The 23,856-nt window shown below is 44.0% G+C and overlaps 1 protein-coding gene across 15 annotated transcripts in view; it reads left to right on the forward strand.

Moving 5' to 3' along the window:
- TENM2 (teneurin transmembrane protein 2) overlaps positions 1 to 23,856 on the forward strand; it is a 1,203,413-nt gene that overhangs the window by 1,064,020 nt on the left and 115,537 nt on the right. The gene's annotated exons all lie outside the window — the stretch shown is intronic.

Consider the following 23,856-nt stretch of genomic DNA (forward strand, 5'->3'; position numbering starts at 1 on the left):
TCTTGAGAAGTAATAGTTTCCAGGTTTCTTCAGTTTTGCTTTTGATTGCTTTTTGTCAATGTTGTGGTTCAGGGTAAGACAATACTGGATTGAATGTATCCAGTTATCCCTTTGAGGAGATGGGAGCCAACTGCTCTTTGGTTTTTCACATCCCTCAGACAGTGTCACAAACTTGTCAACTTGAGTATCATTTTACCTCTAGTTTTTGCTTTTGCTGGATTGAGTTCATTGTGGAGCTGGCTAATCCACTCACTTGCAAGGAAATTCTCAGAGCAAACTACTGACTTGCCCCCTTAAAGTTACCTTTGAAGCTAGCCATCAAGTTTGTGGCCCTCCCCTCTGTCCTAGCCCTAACACCCCAGTCAACAGATTGGCTACCTGGAGGGAGAGACGGAGTTAGGAGCTTGTCCAGGGCTGACTCATGAGGTCAGACTCAATTTCCCATGCTGTTCATTTGAGTGGTGAAGCAGAGATCAAGTGTACTCTGCATTAGATTTACCCCAGTTCCGTCTAATTGGGCATCTGAGGGGCAGCGTGCCAATCCAGGCCACGACTATAGCACTGGGACCCTGCCGGGACAGTCTGTTGGCAGTGAATTGTTTTTGCAATCTCTCAATGATGCTCCAGATCCTGCTCCCCTGCAGTTGCTTTCATCTTCTGTTCCCTGCCGAGTCTGGGGGATAATTCAGAAAACTCTCAAGGGAGGGATGTGCATAGCCCACTACCAAGCCAGTTTACAATTTGTACCAATAGCTTCCCGTCTTCAGGAACATTCCTCTTGATGGGCTTTTGCATGCCTGGGGTGATTTAAAGACTTTCCCCCAACCCCATACCTCCATTGCCCCAGTCCTCCCCCCGACCCCACCCCCGGAAAAAGAGCTCTTGCAACCAATAACCTTTAGGTAGAAAATCCTACTTTTTTTCAGTTCACACCATCCAGTCTCACCTCTTCTTTGTGCTCCCTTTCCACACCTGCTGAGGGTTTGCTGGCCCCGCAGTGCTGCCTGCTGGCTCTCCCCTACCCACAACTCAGCCTCACTCTGGGAATAGCTCACAAGAGCACAGCCCAGATGGATCGGGACAGTTTGGAAAACTACGGCTGAGGGGACCATAGCTGACCTGCTGACTATTTTTCTATGGCTTACAAGCTAAGAATTGTCTCTACATTGACGAAGTTAAAAGAGATTTTTTCTGACAAGTGACAATTAAATGAAATTCAAATTTCAGTGTCCATTAAAGTGTTTTTCAAGGACAGCCACTCCCGTTCATGGATATGTTGTCAGCCTGCACACTCCATCTTAGTGCTGAGTCCTTGCCACGGAGACCACACGGTCCACAGAGCCCTGTGTTACCCGGCCCTTTACAGGAACAATCGGCCCACCGCTGAATTAGACAGTTGCACAGATTTTGATGGAAAAAGAAGAGAAGAAAGAGGCTGGTCCGCACTCACTTTAGGGACAGGTCCCCAGCTGTGGTTTGAAGGCTGTCAGAGGAAAGGACAAGGTCCAGTGTGGGAGTGGGGAGAAAATAATAATTGAGTGGAAGTGTCTCTGGAGCCTTTGAAGATGAAATGGGATGGATGGTGGCACCTCTAGCCTGGGTAGGAGAAGTTGAGTTTATAGCCAGCAAGAGAACATAGGAGATGTGTCGTTCTAGCAGCCCTGTGGGTGAGATGAATTGGGGAAAGGTGTTTCTGCTACGTGAAGTGCCTGGTTCGAGATTCACATGTGCATGCACTAACATGCATGAGCTCTCGGGAGACATAGACAGTGTGCAAATTCACGTGGCAGGTAAAGCTACCAAAATGAAGGGAGTTTTAGGTCCAGGAAAGTCTCTTGTTCAAAACTATGATCTCTTGCAACTGTATGAGTTCACGCTACGTAAGTTATGAAGATATTTATCACCAAAGTCTTTCCTTGTGAGAAATTGGGACTCCCTGGTTTTATTTGTAGGATAGGTGCTGTATCCTCAAAAAAGCCAAACAATACCTTGGCTGGTGAGATTTGCTATTCAGAATCTCGAGATGTTTGGTCGCACATAATTGCTTCTTTTGCTTTTCAACCTCTAACCCCGGAGCTGCTGTGTGGAGTTTTAGACTTTTATTTTGAGCAGACACTCCTGTCAATTCATTTTAAGTAAATACCACAATTTACAAGCCCAGAATCGGTTCTCCTCCTCAGGGATACTGACAGAAAGGAGAGAGAGGCTTTTTGGTCCTTTCCAAGCAGAGCCTCAAATGCTGTATTTTGAAAACAGAAAATAAATAAGAATGAAATGGCACCTAGTCTACAAACAATGCATTAGGAGATTTGGGGTGAGGCTGAGCCTGGGTGGTTTGTGTTGGGGTACAAGGGTTGTCTGCGGCCTATTTTCAAAAGGTTGTGGTGAGAGGTGGTTTTCTTAGGACCATTGCAAATCGTCAACTGAACGATTGACATCAGCACTGGCTGATCGAATTTATTGTGCTGAAGGAAGCAAGAAGATAGATGCAGGGGGCCAGGGGGTGGGGGCAGGAATAAGGATAAAAACTGACTTCTAAAACTCAATCCATTAGGATCTATCCACGTTTGGTCAAATGCATTTCTGGAATTTTCAACCGAATTATTATTTTTTTATGTTTGGAAATTTAGTCCATATTGCTAAAGATTTAAATATAAGGTATAACATTTCAATATTATCTGTTAGAGTTAACATCTTGGTAGACTGGGTTCTACCAAGCAATAATTCTTATATTACGTTTTTCTAACAAGTTCAATGTAAGGTATGGCTAAGACCTACAGAATTGCATAGATAAGAAGTATGCTTTGAATCCAAATGAACCACAATTCATGTTTATCTTTGGAATATATTAGTATTATTTGGATAGCCTGCAGTTTACTCTTATGAATAAATCAGAAAGCGCATTGTGTAGTTAGATTAGTTTTATTCTTTAAACATAATCCTAAAATGGGTTGTTATTTCTGTCACCCACCACCCCTTACTGAACTGGGCATTGAACTTCAGAAGGCCATCCAGAGACTATATCCCCAAGGCATAAAGGGACTACAGAATAGGTCAAAAATCACTGTGAACTGTAGTAAACTCCGCTAGGTGTCTGTTGTAGAGTAATTGTTCGTGTGCTCTGTGAGCGGAATAGTGGAGCCAAGTACAGGGAGAAATAACATTTTGCCAGAGAATGCAAGGAGGGAAACTAAATGCTAATTGAGGATTGTTGCTATTGTCTCCTGAATGTGGGCTGTCCAGACAGCTGCTCTGAATAACATAAACAAACGCACCCACAGAATAAATCCACCAACACCAGGCGCCCACCCTCAGTGAACTCTTTGATATCTGGGTGGTGAGCAATGCCGGAAATGGCGATTACAACTTGTTTATTTTGTCTGTGTGGTCTTGACCTCCAGTTGCATTTCAGAATCATGAGGACTCGATTTCTAGGACCATGTGGGGCTGAGTGACCTGCCATGTGCCACAAGTCAAAACAGTTTTCTTTTCCCTCTATTTCACTGGGGCCCTTCTATTTTTCCTCTTTAATTGGTTGGGGAAAGAAATAGGTTCTTGTGATGTTAATAAGGAAATGAATCTTTACCCAAGGTAAAACAAGCCGTGCAACAATCTGATGTGCTGATTAAGTGATTGTCATCAGAAGTAGACAGGGTCACAGTCCGAGAGGGAAAGAGCTTGAGAGCTACAGGGAACAAGATGGGAAGGAAGTGAGTATCAAAATTAACCAACTTCAGACTGAGTACAGCAGCTTCTGCATCTCATTCCAGTTTCATTCTAAGTTATGGAAACATTTTTCTTGTAGCTTTTATCCTTGAACATTCGAGCTTTCGTGACTCCACAATGAGATCAAGTTGAGATGAAATTAGCCACAGTGGAGCCATCCTTACCACCAGGTCTGTGGGAGCAGCTAATTCTCTGATTGGTTAATTAACCTATTCCTCTGGGGGCTCTTATTAGAACCTATGCTAGGAGCTCCATTCTTTTTTGAAGTGAACACCTGAAGGGATGGTCTTTCACTGTTAAAGATTATGGACAAACTTTGAGCGGGGTTACACTTCTGAATTTTTTCCCCACAATTTGGCCAAAATGTGAGCCACCACATGCCCAGAAGTTCTCTTGGAGTCTGGGTCAGGCAGTCTACCCAACTCTCCTACCCACACTCTGAACGAGGACCAGAAGGTAGAAGTTACAGGAACACCTTTACAACTCACTCTAAAAAGTAAAATAAAATGAAAAGAGAAAAGTGCCTTACAAGTAATCAGATTCTCATCACTCAAAGTGTTGACTGTCTCGGCCTGGGTGTTGAAGAGGGGCTTTAAGCATCAGTTGGAAAATAGACTACAGAGACAGACATAGGCTCACCTTCACTTAATGGCTGGACCATTCTGTAGTTTAAATGGAAATTTTTTTTGGTAATTTTTCCTATGTGATTTAGTAGTATGTGCCCATCAAAAAAGAAAAGGGGGGCGGGGTGCCTAGGTGGCTCAATCAGTTAAGCATCCAATTCTTGATCTCAGCTCAGGTCTTGATCTCAGGGTCGTGAGTTCAAGCCCTATGTTGGATTCCATGCTGGGTGTGGAGCCTACTTTAAAAAAAAAAAAAAAAAAAAAAGGAGGAAGAAGAAAAGAGGGAAAGGAGCCTCGATGTTTTAGTTCTGTGGGGAGACAGTGACTTCGAGCATTCATGTACCATACCCTTACTGTTTTAGAGGATCCTGTTGATATACTAGCTTGTTGCCCACAGTGCTGAGGCCAGACCCAACAAGTAAATAGCTTAGTATGAAGTGTTACTGACTTCACAAGAGCACAGAACTAAAACAGTTTGGAACTCTTAGGACAAAAACCCATGGGTGAGTGTTAGCGTGAAGAAGATTCTACACTCAAAGGAAAACATAGAGGAATAAGAGCTGTTGGAAAAAAAGGGGTGGGGCGGATTTTCTACTCTAGTATAAGTAGTGAGTGCTCCGTGACTTGAGCTTTGACAAAGAACCAACTGTTCAATTTATTCAGAACCAGTTCCTTCCAAGTTTGGGATTGTCAGGTCCCACAAAATGCCCTCAAGACTTTACATTAAAAGGAAAGGAACACAAAGAGGGCCGTAGAGATCTGAGCTCCTGTAGGTATTTGTGGTGGATATTTTCCCATCACTCACTGTCTGATTTGTTGTGGTTTCATGAAAAATAGATTGATAGAGGATGGAGGATATCTGTGTTCTGGGCTTGACTCTGCCACAAACATTCTGGGTGCTCTTGGAGTAGTCACCCACCTTCCCAGCCTCAGTTTCTTCCTGCGGCAAATGAGGGGATTGGGCCACATAACTGCTTTCCAGAGTGTAGTCCCAAACATGAAATGCTTTTTTTGGTGTGCAAATATATTTTATTGAATGGTTACATAGGGTTTTTAAAAATATGTGTTTGGGAGAACTATGGCTCATCAAACTCATGATTATACTGGTATTGCTTATAGATATGGCAAAAGTGAGTAGCAATATTAGGCCTGAATAAATTTAAAGAAACATATTAAGTAAATAACAGTGCAGATATTGCAAATATCATGAATGCAATATATGATCGACTGAATTTAGAACACACTTGGATGAGATGATCTCTAAGGACTGGTCCATCTCCTGAATTTTATTACTTTGATGCAAAATTATATGAATGGGCCACTCTAGTACAATCAAACCTTTCTCTTTTCTGTAAGGCATGGGGAGGACCTCCAAGTAGGATCCCATAATACACACTTTACATTAAAGGACTAGATACAACGTAGTGTTGGCTCAGCTGATCATGCTTTTTTTGAATGGTTGAGGATAGTCAATGGTACTTTTTTGTTAGTTTCTCCATCTGCTCATCTCTGGTCAATTTATATCTGGTTTACCTAGGAAATTTTTTCTCTGCATTGAAAAACTTCCTTCCATAGTCTGAATAATCAGAGTCCATTTTATTCCTTTATATTTGTGTTTGTTTATTTTAAAAATGGTGTTACGTAGAGGCTCATCTATCTATATCCACTTTACTGGATTCAGGGCAATGCAAGCAAAATGAAGCACTTAAGATACAGGCTTACATGTCAGTCTGCCTGAGATCAAATCCTGGCAGCTTTCCTCACCTTTGTGTGCCTCAGTTTCTTTGTCTGCAAATGGGAAAACAAGAGATGACCTACCTCATTGGGTTATATGTGAAGTATGGGCACAGTGCCTACCATAAAGTAAGAGCCAAACAAATGTGAGCTAATGTCATCATCATCATCATCATCCTCCAGCCCCATCACCACCACCATTATCTATTACCAGTGTAAGATAAAAACAAGGGAAGATCATCAAAATAAATTTCTCATTAAGACATTTCTCTTACTTTCAATCTCCCTTTCATATATCTGCCTCCAACCTATCAAGCAGTTAGCAGCATTTCAAAAATAATACCTACCCGCTATCAATTTCCCAAAGTTTTGTTCTGTAACTCGCTGCCATCTGCTTCTTACAGAGAAATATAAACTGGCTCTCTTACATGGAATTGAACCTGCTTATTTTACCAAACAGCCCAATTATACATGGAATCAAACATCTGAATATCCTCATGTTAATGGAGACTTATTGTGAAACTGGGGTTTGCTACTTTCAACCAAAATTTCTCCAACTAGATTTCTTGGACATATTCCAGAGAAGCCAAGAGGTCTATGAGAATTTGTTTTTAATTCTGGGTTTCATTTTTATAATAAGTGCTGTTCAAAAGAAAAGTCTTTTCCTTTGAAGTATTGGTTTAGAATTATGTTATTATTGAATAGAATAAAACTTCAATTCTTTTAAGCCGGCATTTCTCAAACTAGGGACCACAGACATACTCTAGAGGAGTCTGGAAGGACACTGCTTCCTTTAAGAAGGAACCTGGCATTTCTCCCATTGAGGATGCCACCAGGTCAGTGTCTCTTAGAAGACCTTGTCCTGGTCTCTCCTTTTCTGACTCTGGGTTCCAAGATAATATTTGTACTTGCTCTGTACAACAAGAAATAACCCAGGAGGCTCACCTTTGAACTCAGTTGAGTCACATATGACTTTCGGAGACTCAAGAATTGCACTGATTGTCCCTACTCAGCCCAATGAACTGCACAATTACCCTCATTCCTCCCGTGCTGCAGTTGCATTACTCCTTGGAGCAAAGCCCATGGGTAACATCTGGGGATTCTTTGAAATTCCTTTGCTCATCTCCTGGGTTATCAGGAGCCACACAGAGTATCCCAGATGTTCATATAAGGAACAGATTTTGTATTTCCTCCCAAGTTGCCTGCCTAATGGGGTTCAATCTTATGCCAGCCACTTCCTTCATAGCACTCTATTTCACAAGCTCTTTTTTAAAGTCTTGTCTTTATTGCCTTTGGGAAACAGGGCACCATCATTTTGAAAACCCACCACAGTCAGGGTTTACTGGTTTCCTCCTCATCCTTTTCATCATGTATTGAATGCATCATTATAAGCAGACTCGCAGAAGGCCACCATGTCATTGACCATCTCTGAGCATTTCCCTTCGTGGGTAATAAGGAAAGAAACCACGTGAAATAGCAACTAGAAGAAAGTTAAGTATTTCATCATAACCATTCTCAGGATAATTAGAATGGATTAAGTTACAAGAGAAAATGCATTTAGTTAATCTTTCCTCTAATTAAAAAAATATCCCTAGTTTTAAATAAAGCATTTGTTTTTAAAAACATATTTTCATTGTAATCAGTAAGGGGGAGGCCTCTTTGGTCCTCAATGATAGCAGGCAATATCTGCAAAGTAATTAAAAGCTACTAGCCTGTGTTTTTTTGTTTGTTTGTTTGTTTTTTGATTATTAAGATCCTTAAGAAGCCTACTCCATCTTTTCCCATAGTTTTTGCCATGGGATTCCCCACAAACAACCTTATTCTGTGGTTCATGGTGGTGTATCTCTCTTTCTGTTCCCAGATCTGTCAAGATGTGGTTGACTCCTCCTGGCCAACAAGTGTCAAGTGAGGAGATTAATGTAGTAGAGGTTTTTATACTTTTCCAAGTGAGCTGGGATGATAGTTGAAACAAGATGGGTAGGTGACACGAGACATTCATAAAATAGAATGGGGACACACTCTAGCCTTTCATAGGTTCTATTCCAAGACTGACAGAACCCACATCACCCCAAGCCCTAAAAATCTGTCTCACAAATAAGGAATCATTCACATCACCTCTCCAGTTTCATGGCTCATCCCAACCACAAAGCTCACTACCCCCTGACATCCCAAACATTCCTAGAAGTTTCCAGGGCTGTCTCACATGCTCATGGTCAGCCCATTCAGATTCTTCAAGCGTGGTCCACTCACAGAGGCCTGCTGTTTACAAAATTCACTTCAGGGGAGCCCTACAGTATCCTCCCTACTGCCAGAGGTGTGCCAACCAGCACCCTCAGTGCCCCCTCAACCCAAGTTCTGCTGTGTTTCCACAGTGAAGGAGAGACCACCACACTCTCCCACACTGGGGATCTTTATCAGCTGGTTCCGCGTTCCTTTGAGAAAACAGCTGTTCATTTTTTGCCTATAGCGCCTCTCTCATCCATCAAGGTTTTGTCCCAGAACCAACCGGGCTCTAGAACAGGCAACACCAGATCCTTTTGGTTTCCTCACTTTCCCTCACCCTCAGACACCCTCCATAGACTCAGGGGTGGTGGGGGGGTGATGTTCACATGTTCTTCAGACACACCCAGGCTCTAAATTCCAACTCAGATCAGTTAGGACCCCTGTCGTCTACACAACCAGCCCTTTGAGAAAATCTCCTTGTTCCTTCTCATTTAGGTTAAGGGTTGCTTCCATTTTCAGCCAGCTCAACCACAAGTAAAGGAGCCCCTATGATCTCCCATCCTCATACTAATTGTGTCACAAAAGGAGTGGAGAGGCAAATGTTTCCATATCCCTTAGACTCCAGGTTTCCAGCAGTTTCTGGCATGGCTCTTTGAGGTGGCTCACTCTAATCGCACATGACATCCAGCACCACACAGCACAACCTATCCATTACAAAAACTATATCCTGCCAGACCCCACGGAAAGGAAGGGTTAACGGCTGTTCTAAAGACAAAAAGTCCCACAGAATTGCTGTCCAGGGGGATTTAAATTGCTCAGCATTCGGGCCCACAGATTCCAAATTCAGCTGCAGCAGCACCTGGTCAAATTAACAGTGAAGTTGGTTAGAACTTGGCTCAGAAGGGTCATCTGTCTAAAGCTCTAAGCAGAGTGATGGGCTCTGATAAGTGTGAATTGCATTTCTTTATTTTTTAAATTATGCTTTAAGTCCAAGAGGGATTGCCAGACAGCCCTGTCTAGTTGTCTAGAAACAATGCCAGGGGGTGGGGGCTCCCAGAGATTATAAAATAAGCACCTCACAGGCACAGAGGAAACGTTTGTACCTGATTTTATTCCAACAAGTTAGCAAGCTGTCAATCACCGGTCACGCTACTGCACTGAAACATGCTCTCTCTAATGACATGAAATTCAAGGCAGTGGCTTCGGCTTTGCAGAGAGCATCCTGGCAACAGGCAATGAGACTGTTTCTCTACATTAGGTGTATGTGAGCCCAGGAAGCCCAAATGTCACTGATGATAGCAATTCCCATGAATAGGGAGAGAGATGGAAGAAGATATTAGAGGTGGTAAGAGAAAGGAGCTTTTTCCTATTAATCCAGGGAATGCAGGCAAGTTGAGTTGGGTCCCTTAAGCATGCTGCTATCTGCCTCTCACCATACTTTGAATATGAACTAATTTAACTTTTTATTTCCATTCAATGGGACCAAGAAAAATCCGTATGCATTCACTTACAGACCTGTTCTCTGGGGGTCTGATAGAGGAAATGTTACCATATCGTACAGAAGCCTAGCACAGAAACTAGTCTACCCAGAATTAAACAGCTTGAAACACATAATACACGTCAACACCCACTCCAAGCTCCCAATATCTCCCGCGTTATGCTTGTAGAATGTAACGTCTTCCTTCCTTGCTAACTATTAACACTCATTGTCAGTGCTTTACTAGTGTAGTTATTGTGCATTCACAGGGTGGGGCTGGTGAGGGGAAGTATGTAGCAGAGGGGTTCAATGAATGAGTTTTGGAATCAAAAAGACCTGGTTTCAAATCCAGCCTCCATCAACTGCAAGTCGGCTGACCTTTGGCAAGTTATGTATCTTCAGTACCTCCATTTTTCCCACCTGTAAATTGGGAATACTAATACCTATACCTCCATTTTTCCCACCTGCAAATTGGAAATACTAATATGTATGTCCTACTTTTGGGAGCACTTCACTTATCAGTGAAGCGTTTCGCACAGTGCTTGCTACTCCATAAATGTTAGCTTAAAAATCAGGAACACCACACCTGCAGGCCCTTGCCGGAGGCGCGCAAGTGCGTCTCCATGGAGCGGGCAGTTAGCAGTAGAGGCGACACACAACCACGCATGGAGCCCGGAACTCCCAAATGAGAGGCCAGGGTGCCAAACGTCCTGCATTAACCCAGGTGTCTGGGCCCACCTGCTGTTCCACTCCTACAAGAGAAGCTCACTGGGGCACCTGGATGCCATGCCTGCAAGAAGAGGGAACACAGGGAGCAAGAGCAAAACAGGGAGAGATCTAGAAATGGCCCAGTGACGATCTGTCTGCCGGTTGGAGGAACATGGGTGTTACAAACATAAAGAATAAAGCCACACGTGTATCATCCCATGCCATGAGTGAGGTCCACACCTCCTCCGTTTGGTTCCAGCTGAGCACTGACAACTATATTCATTCCTTCATTTATTCATTCATTCATGAAACATTTTTTGAGCACCTAATGTGTGCTGGGTGCAGCATAAGCTTCCCCTGGGTGAGTCCCTGGAGTAGCAGGGGTAAGAGAGGAGTGGTTGGCACAGGGGCTGGTGACGGTCTGGGGAACTGCAGACCTTGGCTGTCTCCTTGCCCACATGAGACTTTGCTGTTTTCTAACCCAAGACACCCTTCCCGGTGTTCCTGCCAATCATTTTTGGTTTATTTTTTCAACATTGTTTCTTGCTAACAGCTTCCCAAAAAGATCAATGGAAGGATGGAAACCTTAAACTTCCAATGGTAGTTTAAATTCATTTGTAACACAATGTAATTACATAAAAAAAAAAGTAGTCAGGTATCAAACTGCCTGGATACACACAAATGACTCCCTCATAAGTGTTAATATTTTCAGCAGTGGAAGAAATTTAGTTAAATCAAATGAAGATGGCAACTCATTAAAATTTGATTTTCCCTCCTATTCTTTTTTTATCTTTTAATCCTCTGTATATGGCACAACTTGTTCTCTTAAATAACACTCATTAATTAAATCTCATCTTCTCTTAACTATATCTATATTTTTATTTATTACAAAAACCTTCTGATGCTTATAATCTAATTTAGTTGGATTATTGCTTGGACATCTCTAAGTAAGAAAACCTTGAGGTTTAAGGTGGAATTACTGGCAAGGAAAGGAGTGGGATAAACCAAGTTCTCTTTTCGTCTCCGCCTGGCAGGAGGTGGTTGGGCAGGCCTTTCCTCTGTTAGGGGAGTTGGCCTAGATTTGGATAATGAGAGCGCTATGAATTCAGTGTTTTCGTTGACTGTGGGAAGGGAAGGGAGGGGAGAACCTGTAGAAAGAGTTGTAAACTCAAATACCCCTATGTGGATGAGGCAGGAACAATGTACATGAGTGCACTGGAAAGGGTGGAAAACAGTAGGGAGTGGTAATACACTGGAGAGTGAATGCCCCTTCTATGGAGGGCAGACGTGGCCCACCTCCCACTGAATGTTGCCATGTAGAAATGCAAACCTAGCTTTACCAAATTTTCTGATTTTTCAGTAGAAAGCCAGGTATCAGGGTTGTTATGAGTACTCTCCCAATTTTCAAATGTTGGCAAGCAATTCAAAATTTGTTGAAATGCTCTACAAGCCGTTCAAACAGGACTGGGGGCCAAATGGATCACCCGTCTGTGGCCACTGACACTAAGCTCCAGTGCAAGATTAGTATTGAGCTAGGGAACCTCATTTGCCTGGACTGAGACTGGGACAGCTTTGGCTTCTTTTCTTTGGTGCCCCAACTCTCCTGGTGACTGGTTTTTGCTGGTGGGAGTCTCATTGCCAGGGTATACTGGTGATACTTTGCACTTACAAAGTGAATTTTCTCCAAGGAGCTCAAAAGACTTTGTGTTGCCTCAGTCAACCTCACAACAAGCCCGTGAGGCAAGCAGGTGGCTATTGCCCCAAAACGTACAGGGAGCAACATTAGAAAGGATTTTACATAGGCAGCTAGGTTGACTCATTGGTCTAAATGTATGGTCTACACAATTGGCAAATTACAGCATTCAGGAAGCACAGGCAGGGTTTCCCATTACTGCCTCCTCTGCTGCCCTTTTTGGCTTATCTTCCTTCCATCTGCTGCAGTGGACAGCTAAGCCCCAGATCTCCACAATATATACAAGCAAACTGAGCCAGTGACTAATTCCTGTCGTGCGTGTGAGTGTGTACACGTCTGTGTGTGCATGCATGTGTGTGTGCCCATCTGACTTCTTGGCAGGCCTAGCATGGTTCATCTGCACCCATTACAACACATCTCTGCATTGGCCATTGGTGTGATGCCACGCTCTGAAATTCTACTTTGGCAAATGCTCAAGACCTAGAAACGCCAACGAGGTATCTGCAGGATTCTGGATATCTGTATTTACTAACAGTGCCCAATTAATTCGTGCCCCTTGGGGCCCCTTATCTCCCTTCTCTTCCTTAAGCAGATAGAATTGCAACTGTGAAGGAGAATCCTTTCCCTTACAGAGCTGGCATGTGCAGCCTCTCCTTGGCCACAGTGGATTAACAGGAGTGGCCATGGAAAGCCGGGATAAGGGTCAGAGCAGTTCAGTGGAAGGCCAGGAATGAAGATCTTCTCTGAGTTGCCTTGGGTAGAACAACCAAGAAAATCCCATTGACCAGCAATGATTGGAGCTCCACCAGTCATTTCCCCTCTAGACTGGATTCAAGGGTTTTGCTACACCATCCCCTCTGTCCTCCCCCCTCCTCTGCTTAATGGGCGTATATACTCTCTGTCCTGCTCTACTCAGGGGAATTCCTTGGGCTTTGCAGGCATGACGCAGAGAGGAGACTCCAGTACGGCAGTGTAAACCTGTTGATCTTTTTCCCAGGACAGCAGAGCACAAGTATCCCCCATTTTCTAGATTGCCTTGCTCTTCCTTCCAAATTGTCTCAGATCAGGCTACTGATTCCTGGGAACGGTTCCCAGCATGACATTCTACTACAGTCATTCACATTCTCTGCATGCGAGCATGCCATGAACATCTTTCAGAGGCAGATGCAAAACCAGAGAGACACCTGGCCATTCTTAATGCATGTGTGGAAGAGAGGACTAGACTTAGTGACACTGGAAATGCAAAAGCTGCCATACCCACCAGCTTCCCATCTGATCCCACAAATCAGGACACTCTTCTTTAGAGCAGAGTCCAATGAAACTGCCTTTTCTGCGAAGGAGAACTTTAAGGATTCCACAGAGGAGCCCTGGAAATCCCTTCTCGATCTAGTCGGAAGTGCAATTGATTGAGCATCCGGAATCAGCCATTCTGTCTTAGCTCATCTCAGGAGATCAAAATCAATACTGAAATGTTTTTAAAGTATGTAGACTAAAAAAGCCATCTCTTCAGATCCTCAGGTATGTATTTCTTCATACCTGAGTACATAAAAAGGTAGCTTTTGTGCTGCCTTGGGAGAAATCTACTTGTGCTTTTCATTTGTTCAGAATGGAAGCTTCCAAAGGTCAGCCAAGGCTTCTTTTTATGAAGATAAAAATCTGCCTCTCAAAGTATCACACAGACAAATCACAATTTGTATTTTCCACATACATACACAAACATCCATTCTTGGGAGTTGAAGGGGCACCATGTGGGGGACATCTCTGTCATAATAGCCTCAGGGTAACATTCTAGAAGTTCAAACTAGTGAAGCCACCATCATTCCCAGTGCTGCCAAATCCAGTAAAGCCTGTTGTACAGTGTACAGAATGCCAGTGCGGATGACCCTCATGGTGGGTCTGTCAGCCCATTCAGGCCCACCTGGCTGAACCAGCCTTTGGGTTTAATTGACTCTATAGGCGAACAGTGCAACTCAGGGATGCTCAAGCTAACAGACTCACTGGTCAGCAGGGACGTCAGCCACTGGAGTTTCCATGCTCAGCCATGCTCAGGTTACAGAAGCCGAGGTAAAGTTCCAGGTTTAGCTAAGTACCTGGCCAAACCAACAAGGCCCTTCAAAGTTGCATCTGACCGATCTCCACACACTCGGACAGCTCTATCTTAACATGTAAGTTTCTGCTTCCACCACCAGTGATACGGGGTTACGCTAAGTAATGCAACTTTAAAATATTTTCTGAGCAGTAAAAGCAAACGTTTGCAGTGCTGTAAAATCATGTCTTTCAGGAGACGTTAAAATGTGACTGATACTGATCACAGCGAGGTAAAAAGCCGCAAGCCAAGACTTTGAGGGGAAGGAGGTAGAGGCCCTGAAAACAGCATGAGGCTAATACATAAAAAAAGTAGTTAGAGCCGAGCGGGAGTGGATTCCGAAGCTAGAAATGCATATTGCTGGGGGTTTTCCTTTTAATGTGTTCTTCCTCCCAGGCTGTGGCTTTGCCCCTTTCTGTTAAAATCTTAAGAGTGCCTCCCAAGAAAGATGACCTCTGACAGGGACAACCTTTGGTTTGGCCAAGCCTGGCATTCGGCAGCAAAAAGTAGTATCCAGAAAGAACCTAAATTATCCTCTGCCTTGGAAAAGGAATACATCAGGTGCTCAGTAAGTGCTGGCTGGCTTGAGATTCCCTGGGCATGATCCTCCCGAAAAACTTAAGAGAAAAAGAAGCCACATTATATCTGAGGAGAATAGTGGGGAAGGATATAGTGAGAAGCCACCATGAGTTAACTTCAAAAGTACTGTGTTTCTTAGCTGCCAAAATAGCCCATTTGTGAAAAGTCAAGAGCTAGATTTGAAGAAGAAATAGCAGAGGGAATAACCAAAGAAATGAAGGGTTTTTCCTGAGTTTTGGAGCATGAGGACTTGAACAAGGGATGTGATGGCCTGTAGTCTAGTGCATACCTTCAAAATGAGGGCAGTATCACCACAAACAGAATGACCTGTGGTTCTTTGGGCAAGTCAAAAAATCTTACCCATTTTATGTATAAAACACAAATATATATATATGCAATAAATGAACAGATACAGAGTGTATCTGTGGCATTAAAATTTCATGATGAGGAGAGCAACTAGGAGGAAAAGATCTCGAATGGTTCATGGGGAAGGAGATAATGGGGGGGAGGGGAAGAAATATTCATCTGGTAGAAGAGATGATAGATTGGTTTGCTTCCAGAACTTCAACAAAAGTGGCCTCAGGTATCTTTACTGAAGACAAACTCCTGCTTAGGAGATTTTCTGCCAGGTCATGTTTCTGTCTTTCTCAACCCCCTGCCTTCTGCTCCAGGTTTGTACCAAATCCGTTTGGACCGAAATAACAGGCCAAAGAGTAGGTTTTGCCTATGTTTTGAATTTACTCATCCACTGAATTCCCTCTTCAGGTAATAGCATTTTTTGAGCTATTTATCTTCATTCATCATGCCTCTCAAAGTATCACACAGACAAATCACAATTTGTATTTTTCACATACATACACAAACATCCATTCTTGGGAGTTGAAGGGGCACCATGTGGGGGACATCTCTGTCATAATAGCCTCAAAGCTAGCATTTATTGAGCACTGGCCATAAAACTTGCCAGCCCCGGGGCTAAATTCTTAACCCACCTTCTCACATCTGATCCTCATCTCAGTTTTGTGAGGTGGAAATTGTCCTCATCATCATACAGGTGAGAAAACTGGCTCGGAGAGGTAAAGCAATTGGTGTAAGTCTGAACTGCCAGTGACAGGAGGAGGGGAGCTCTAAACGTCGGTTTCTTTGACAGAGACCAGGTGTTACCGTGCACTATTTTGATCACCTGCTTTGACCCCGGCTAGCTGTAGCAAGAGGCTTACTTTGGAGGCCAGCAATGGAATCAGAGTATGTGGGCACCTGGGAGGCGCCCTCCTCTACCGGTAGAGTCACCACCTGCAGGAGTGTTTCTTCAGTGGTGGAGGATGGTCCCCCGGTTAGTATATTTTGGGGTTCTCTGCTTTACCAACGCCTCCCAGGCCAAAGAGTGCACCAAGTTATTTCAGAGTCCTAAATGAATCATCACGCCTCAGCATAGGCATAATTGGCCAACTTCCCTAAATTTAAGCTGACTTTCTATCAGAGTTCACATTTCTACCAACTTTTCATTAAATTAATTATTCAAAACAATTCAGAGTTAGCGTTCTCACAGCAACTGTAACTCTGTCACGACTATATTAAGGCGTAAATTGAACAGCATGTTTTGCAATAAAGTTAATTTTATATTCACCAGAGAACTGAGTTATAGTTGCTGTGGGAACCATCATTTCGAATCTCTTGACTTTGGTGCATTTAAATTCTCAACCACAGCCTTGCACACCATGGCATATTTTGCATGGATGCTTCATTTGCTTCACGCCCTGGCCTGGCTACCCTGAATTCGGAAGTCCTGTCAGAGTCTGGCAGATCAGCCTGCTAGTGCTCCCAGCCTTCCGCCTTATCCTGGTACCTCTGGCACTTTAGAGAGAAATAGCCAACAAACCCAAATGGTTTCCCTTTTAGATCTCAAAAATGTCTGTTTTGGAGGAGGTGACTCTCAGAAGCACGGTCAGTGAGAGGCACCAAGGCTCAGCCAATGTCAACGAAAGCAAGCGATGCCATTGAATTTGTGAGGAGCCAGGATTCTCATTCAAGGGTATTTTTGCATCCGTGTTGTATTATTCAGTACACACAGGGTGACCTCTCAAGGCTCCAAGTCCTTGCATGTGCCATTAATCATGCAGGCATGCACGGCCATACATCAGAATGTATTGGAGCTCCAGAAAAGTTAAACAACATTTCCCAGAGCCACATAAAACCCAAGCATCTCTAAATCAAGACGCATTGCAGGGCCTCTCTAAGAGGTGCATTCAGTAGAACTGGAATAGAACTCAGGGTAAATCCTGGCGGTATGGAATTGGTGACATGTACCGGGGTAGAGACGGAAGCTTGTTTGGGAGGGATAGCAGAGGGAGATGAAACTCTGAGGTGGTTAGAGATGCGAGCGTTCCATCTACAAGGATTATCGATTTTTCAGCTTTATTGGAAAAATCAGTCATGCTTTCTGCCTCCTGGAGATTGCTCTCCTGCAATTTGGGGGGAGTGTGTGTGTGTGTGTGTGTGTGTGTGTGTGTGTGTGTGTAAACTGTGCAGGTTAGCAGCTGAGTAGCAGCTCCCATTCACCATTCAATTATCCATTTAGCTAAAATGTGACTTAACAGAAACATACTGCTGTTTTGCATGTTTAAAATATATTTGAAAGGAGGGATTTTGTTTCTCTGTAAATGAGAGGATTTCAAAGAGGAAGCTCTCGCCTTCCTAAGGGCACATTCATTATGCAAAATTGAAGAATAGCACCTAACAATAGCATAGGCCATATTGTTGGGATTCTGACTCCTATTCTATATGCTTTCAGGAAACAAACATCTCCTTATCCCTCATACTCCTCCTGATCGAGACTTATCACAAAATTTATAAAGACCCCGTAACAACCAGTGACTTCCCCTCAAGTCCTTGATCAGCTAAAAATGTGTTAAGAAAAGGACTAGAACAATACATAGCGAGGTAAAAAGCCGCAAGCCAAGACTTTGAGGGGAGATAGAGTTTCAAAGAACAGGATAAGTTCATGACTCGGGGTTACGTGGGTCACAAGGATGGGAAGGAGTGAATGACAGAAGGTGCTGGATTAATGAACAAGGGCGGGGCTGCCAGGAGACGCCATTTCAGCCAGAGGAAAGAAAAGAGGGTGAAGAAGCAAAGGAGAGATTGAAATGTTTTTATTGTCTCTGTACTGGCAGAAAGTAACATAAAACAAGATAAAATACAGCTAGTGTATGAGGTCATCTGATACGTAGTGTTTTGAGACCAAGTCTTCAGAGGATTTGGAGGGATTTGTTGGTAAGGAAGTCTTGACAAATTAATAAGTATAAACATATGTATATATTTATACACAGAGGTAGATAATTGATGGGTGGATGGATAGATGATGGATAGATGGAGGATAGATAGATAGATTCATAGATGCATAGATAGAGCTTTTCAAGTGTGTTTGAGTGCCACAATTCAGATGGGCCAAGCTGAACTATAGGGATAAACAGAATGCAGAGGGATTAAAAGTCCAGGAGTAATAACCTGGGAGGGTGTTTGGGGCTGGCCCAAGGAAACTCTATTGCCAAGAAGAACTAGATGAAGCTGGCAGGCTCGATGCAGACTCTTGGTGTAAAGTCACGACATCAAGAAGGTCAGGGTGGTCCTTTGCTGGAGCTGTTCCATGTTCCATTATCAGCCCTAAACCTAGGGGTAGAGCCTGGGTGACCCCGCAGTTCTCTGCACTCCTCCACCCATGTACCCTTTCCCTTCACTTCTATCATGTTGCCTTTAATATGGAAAAGCAACATAGAGGGAAGGGCAGAATCACCACAAAATCCAGCCTTTTCAACCTTGGTTATTTGCCAATTCCCAAATGAGCCTGGTCTACACTTGCACCTCACATGCCTCTTATGATTTAGGGGGACTTCTTTAGGTAACATGTCACATTCATTATGTGCTGATCTTACTCATGGAACTCTCAGGAAATTACCTCATTTTTCTCATTTCCATTTCAGTCTTTGGAGGGCATCTTCCTGGGGTCTTCGCCACACTGACGATACTGATCCTGTCTTCAGCTATAGCATACAATCCCTCCTCCTCACCAAGTGCAAATCAAAGAATCCCCCAGGCTGCATAGACCCTTCTGCTACCATTTGACGTTATTTTAAACAACAATAATAGCTGTCAGTTCTGAAACGTTTACTATGTGCATTTACTTACAATTTACACGTCTTGCATATGACTAGATGCATTTGCATATATTTATACATCATGCTAAGCGTGTGACAGGTATTTTCTCTTTTAAACCCCAACAACCCCTGGAATAGGTACTTTTATTGCCCTGGTTTTACAGATGAAGAAAGTAAGGAAAAAGGAGTTTATCATTTTTGCCCATGATTGTGCAGCCAAGGGGTAGAGCCAGCATTTGAACCCAGGCAGCCTGGATTCCCAGCCCACTGCTTTCACATTCCAAGTTCTGCCCCATGGCTACTGAGCTGACCCGGTACTTTGGATTGAGGTAGTATGGGCCGGTATGTGTTGGAGGGCCCAACATGCTCAAACAGATGACTCAGCATAAAAGTCTGTGCCCTCCCCCTTGCCCTTGGAGACCTTGACCTCCATCCCCACCCTATACTTCTATGGTTACCAATGAAAAGAGCCCAGTGCTCACTCCCTATCCTCAATGATGACCAGTTATCCCAGGTTGCCTGGGACTGAGAAGTTTCCCGGGACTCGGGACTTTCAATGCTAAAACCTAAGATAATTTCAGGCAAACAAGGACAGTTGGTCACTCTAGCTGAGAGGAGAGGCCAAGGAGCCTGTCTGTCTCATGCCCAGTCCTGGCTCCGCCACTCACCAACTCTGCAACTTTGGCCAAGTCACTTAACTTCTCTGTGCCTCTATTTCCTCACCTGTGAAATAGGAATAATAATAATAGTACCTACACTATAAGATGGTTGCGACAAGGAAATGAGCTAATGCCTGAAGGCGCATGAAAGAGTGCCCAGCAAACAGACATGTCTACACGAGGGTTTGCTGTTACTGTTCTCATTGTATTAAAAGCATCCTAAAATCCAGAATTTAAAACCCATAGTCTTGAGGTAGGTTCCTGTCCCAGCTCTTTTAACATCTATTAGGAACAAACATTTAGTGATTTCCTTACATTTCCGAAAGTTGTGCTGCGAACAGCAACAACAACAAAATATATGGCGATTTATCACTGGCCTGATTTTACACTAGTTAAAAGAAAGCCGTCAGCCCTGCAGTAAGTAACGAGTCCGTGCCCACAGGCCTCCTAGATGTTATTTGTATTTTTATGACCCTCCTGTGGCTATAAGGATGCTCAGTGGGTGTAGAAATTGGATGGTTAAAAATAACAAATAAGAAATCAAAGTCGCGCTTTGTCCCTATTTCCATACCGGCTAGGTACCACATTCATTATTCGCTGGACAGCTGTGGGAATAAGCAACACAATGTACAACAACTTGATGATCCTCCAAGAACCATATTAAACCATTGGACTTTCTTATTATTGTCATCCCTGCCTTTGTGTGACCCTTGTCCCCCTCTTAATCTACCAACGTGCTCTCTTCTACCTCGCTGGGTGCTCTATTCTGTCTCTTTCAGTCAGGAGGTATCAGCTTCTTCCAAGTTGAAGGGCACGGACCTACTCCAGTACTCCTCGACAGCCGCTGTCATCGGCTTGGTTTTGGACCCTGTGCTGCAACCAGCTGTTTCTTTTGCTTGGGGACGTGCCATCCATCCAGGGGCTTGGGGTACGCGCGGCGGGAAGCTTTTACTTTTACCTGGCTGCTGAATCAAGGGCACAGTGAAGCAGCAGGAATGCCACACACGCGGTTTATGTATGCATTCGTTCAGCAAATATCGTTAATGCTAGGCGCTGGGGTGAGCACTGGGAAAACAGCCATACACCACAGAGTCGGAGTCTTTGCCCTCAGGAGGCGCAGAGGCTCCCAGGATGATGGGTGTTAAACCGCTGGTTCTCAATCTCAGCCGCACACAGGAATCATTTGGGGGGGGGGGGCAGGGGGAGGCGCTCAAAAAATAAAAATACTGATGCCTGAGTCTCCTCCTCGGAGATTTTTATTTAATTGGGGTGCAGCCTAGCGTCAGGATTTTTCAGAACTCTCGGACAATTCTGTTCTAATGTGCAGCCAGGTTGAGACCCACTGCTTGAAACAAAGGATGAATTAGAACGGAGGCGGGGAGCGCTGGAGGAGGAGGAGTGGGTGGTACCATGCCATCACTACTGGGGAGCAGCCCTGGGCTGGAAGTCAAAAAGCCTTCTGAGCAAGTATTGGCTAATCCCAGCATGAATGGCTTTAGCCCGAGTGTGGGGCGTGTTGTTTAGGGACAGGGGTTGGCAAAAGTCCAAAAGGAAGATCCAGGCTCCGTTCTAGAACCCAGCGAGGCAGGGTGGCTGAAGTTCAGCGAGCAGAGCCTCAAGTGACATGATCTAAGAGGGAGAAGTGGGCAGGGCCAGATAATGCAGATAATGCGTTCCAGGCCCTTTTAGGGGTTCAGGACTTAATCCTAAAGTAGTGGTTCTCACACAGAGCAGACATCTGAATCCCCCAGAGATCTGGTCAAAATGCAGATTTCCAGGCCCCACCCCCAGAGGTTCTGATTCCTCGGTCTCCGATGGAGCCCAAGAATGTGGCTTTCTAACAAGTTCCCAGGTGACTTTGATGCTGCTGGTCCCAGGACCACACACTTTGAGAAGCACTGTTCCTATCTAAATCAAGGGAGAAGCCCCCGGTGGATTTTCAGCAGGTTTCAACATGGTACAAGTTGGTGTTTGCCTTAGCACCATGGTGCGATTTTCCCACCACTGGCCCACTACATCCTTCTGTGGTAGTTGAAGTGGAATAAAGAAAGGGGATGTTCCAGAGGAAGTCCCCCCAAGGGAAGCACAGGCTTGTGTGAGAGCCTGGTTCTACTGGGTGATAATGATTCAGTCATGAATTCAATAAGTAATTGACATGAGCCCCCCACCCACCCAAGAAGAGCTATCTCCAGTTACTGTCGCCTAAACTCTGTTTCCTTCCCCCCGTGATCTTCTACTGTTTTGAAAAAAACAAATGTGTTAATAAGAACTTAAAGCATCGAAACAGTAAAAAAGAAGATATGTCTCTTTTTTTTTTTTTTTAAGTTCACCATTTTCTCTGAGGCCAAGGCTAAGCCTACTGCCTTCCTTTTCCTGGGCAGACAGAGATGATGCTGATCAGTGAGAATCCAGGTGCATCCAGGAAACGTGTAGCATAGAGAGCTGGATCCAAATTTATATCACTTCATGGAGGCTCTGAGGCTTCTGTCGCTGCTAGGGTGGAGGGGTGTGATTTCTGCCTTAGGAGCAAAAGACAAGCAGTGGACCATGGAAAGGATCACTGGCCTTCCCAGTCATCCCTACCCAGCATCCCCCATACGCTTCCCTATGCAAACCCTTTAAGACATACAGAGACTGTTGAAACCGAGAAAAACATCTGCCTCTGGATTTTCTGTGTCTTCTCTAACAAAGGAGGGGCAGCCATTCAAGCACAGGTTCATGGCTGAGTTTCCATGCCAATTTGTACCTAGAAACAGAGTCCCTACACAGCTCCCTCCTCCTCGCCCAGGTGAGCAAGAGGGACAAGCCCTTCCATTTGGTTCTTTGGCAGCCAGCTTCTAAAATTAGTTGGAGCTTTCCCCAGAGTGTCTTGAAGCACCAAATTAATTTTCTGAGTGTCTGCCGCTGCTGTTTAGTATAAATGGCCACCGAACCCCTAGTGATCCCCCGTCCCCAGCACCTCAGCTGTCTTCAATTCTGAAGAGTTCTGGAATGCAATGAAAGAACTCTATTCCCTATTTCCAGTATGTATCTGCTTCTCAATTCCAACACTGCACAGCTCTCACTCAGAAAACAGGGATATTTAAAAGAGTTGGGAGAGAGGGGTTCACTAATTAAGTTAACATGCAAAAGTACAATTCTGCCCAAGAGAAGAAGCCACCATTTATTCTAACTTCAACTCTCCTGCCCCTCAGAATTGCCCTTAGCATCAGTGGGTTTCTCCTCACTTACACAGACCAACTTGGCATTGCTAGGCTCTTGGATGGTGGTCATAGGGGGAGTAAGGATTTCCTAGGATGTGATGCAGTCATACACTGAAGATACCAGAGTTGTGTTTTTTTGGTTTTTTGTTTTTAACTTGAAAGACAATAGGCTTGTGGGTTTTTTTCCTGATCTGGAGGTGAGACAAAGAGAAATAGCCTGCATTTAAGACTGCCCCAGGGCAAAGCCTACCACTAATTATAATGTTCGTAATAGCAACTGTATCAACACAAACTACAAGAGCTACTACCTATTGAACATTCACAACATACCAAGTTCTATGCTCAAATCTTTGCCTTTATCATTTCATTAACCCTTCTGGAACCTGTATAAAATATCATCATCTCTGTTAAGTTGTTCATTCAACAAACATTTTACTGAGTGCCTGTGTATGCCGGCTGTTTTTCTAGACACTGAAGATATTTCAATGAATGGAGAGACAAAAATCCCAGCCTTCCTGCAGGTTATATTCCATTGGGAAGGACAGTAAATAAGATTAATTTGTAAGATAAATAATTGTACAGACAGGGGGAAGAGGTTACACTACCAGCTCAAGGTCACACAGACAACAAGGGGCAAATCTAGATTTTAATCCCAGAATTACCTGACCCCAAACCAGGGTAAGGTTTTCGCCTTGATTCAGAAGACTTTCCACAACGGTTTATTCTAGGATGCAGTAGCTCTCCTAGTAGTCTCTGAAGCCAAGCAGGGATGTCTCCCTTCTCCAGCTTTCTTTGTCATCGTCTGCATTTATATGTAGTCTGTTTAGTGTTTTCACTTGCATTTCTATCTGGGTGGGGCGTTTTCCGCTGTGCTTTTCCAAAGTGTGCTCGATGTTGAATGTTAAAATCCTACTTCTCTTCCCATACCCCTTATACACTACATACCCCTTATACACGATTAGTCACTTATTTCTACCTCTAAATTGCAGCACAT

This window comes from Phoca vitulina, unplaced genomic scaffold, assembly GCF_004348235.1.
Source record: "Phoca vitulina isolate PV1807 unplaced genomic scaffold, GSC_HSeal_1.0 scaffold6, whole genome shotgun sequence".
Lineage (NCBI taxonomy): Eukaryota > Metazoa > Chordata > Mammalia > Carnivora > Phocidae > Phoca > Phoca vitulina.